Genomic DNA, 1,579 nt, shown 5'->3' on the forward strand with positions numbered 1-1,579 from the left:
TCGCTGCTGATTTCCAACGAGAATTCATCGTGTGCACGGACAAAAGGAAACTGAGTGGATGAAAGAGGGAGATTAGAGAACACGTTTGCACGCGGAAGAGATAAGTTTTGCGAACGGACCGCTTGAAAAGTGGAACGAGCACATCGAGCACTGTGCTACCGCACCTAGAGAGATTTGAACACACGTTTGGAATATGTAAGTAACAACGTACGTGTGCTTCCTTTTGGAACGGAACGTTTTCGAGATAATGTCAGAGGAACGAGTTGGAGTTTGTGAAATTTGTGAAATTGGGGTCTTTTCTCGAATTTACGGTTTATTAAGCGTAATTCTTCCCTTCTTTTCTTTTTAAATATATTATCGAATGAAGATTGGATTGAATTTTGGGTCAAAAAAGATGATAATTTGCGTGTATTCGAAGAGGCAAAATTATGTTTGATGATTTCAAAGGGAAAGATTCTCGAATTTGTCATCCTTTTGTTCTGATCCTTAGTTCGTTATTTGTTATATTTACGATATATATCGTGTAATCTTTCTTTAACACGTAAAATAGAGTTTCCTAAAGAAATTTAAGTTGATAGTGAAAATTTCTGGTAATATCTTAATGTTATCAAAGAGAGGAAAAGGAAGTCGTAGATCTAGATTATATCAAGAGATTTTTTAATCTGTATTTAAATAGAGACATTTCCAGGAAATATTTCATAATTATGATGCATTCGAGAAAAGAGAGAAACTAAAAGAGAATTCGATAATATCTCATCAGATATTTTTCCAAGAAAAAAAAAAAGGAAAAAGAAAAAAAAAGAAACAAACAAAAAAGGAAGAAGCTTGAATTGGATTTAATTGAGATTTGAAGAAATTTTTTTAATCTATATGTTAATAGTGAAAAATTCTCAAAAAAAATGCGTTGCGATTAAAATATTATTGGGAAAAAAGAAAGACTTAAAACTAGGAAAAAAATTATACTTTTGAGATATTTTTATATACGAAGTTTGGAACGAAACTATTTTCAAAACTGTTCGTAGAAAAGAAGTGTGATTTTATCTTGCTGCATAATTTTGATTTAACAGATTATATATTCTTAGATATATTTCACCCGATTTTTCATCCATCAGCAGATCGGATGCTACGTTGAAAATGAGGAAAACACGGTTAAATTTATATTATTGCTCAACGTGAAAATATCATAACAGTTATAAATAACTATTTTATACTTATCTTATTATTACTCGCTTTTATTAAACATAGTAGTCGCAATCACGTCCGCATAAGTAATTACAATATTATACTATCTCAACACATCCATCTCTGATGACTATCATGACGGCGGTGACGTGTTAATTAACTTTATTTAAATTAAGAGTTATATCGTGCCGTGAAAAATTATAAATTCTGTTATAAATCCGCTTCTTTAATTCAATTAATTTCCACCACAGTTTGAAAATAGAAAAGAGTTTGCAAAAAATAATCTGTGCTATTGACAATTTAAAAATACTGCACGTAACGATACATATCAGAATCAATATTATCATAGGACACAACTATATTTAAATTTGATTTTTACACCGTTTTTTTTTTTTTT

General features: G+C 30.2%; 1 protein-coding gene across 1 annotated transcript in view; it reads left to right on the forward strand.

Annotated features, from left to right (window-relative positions):
• The window catches only part of LOC102678251, a 22,448-nt gene that overhangs the window by 15,996 nt on the left and 4,873 nt on the right, over positions 1 to 1,579 (forward strand). The window lies entirely within an intron of this gene.

Source organism: Apis dorsata, unplaced genomic scaffold (assembly GCF_000469605.1).
Source record: "Apis dorsata unplaced genomic scaffold, Apis dorsata 1.3 scaffold_220, whole genome shotgun sequence".
Lineage (NCBI taxonomy): Eukaryota > Metazoa > Arthropoda > Insecta > Hymenoptera > Apidae > Apis > Apis dorsata.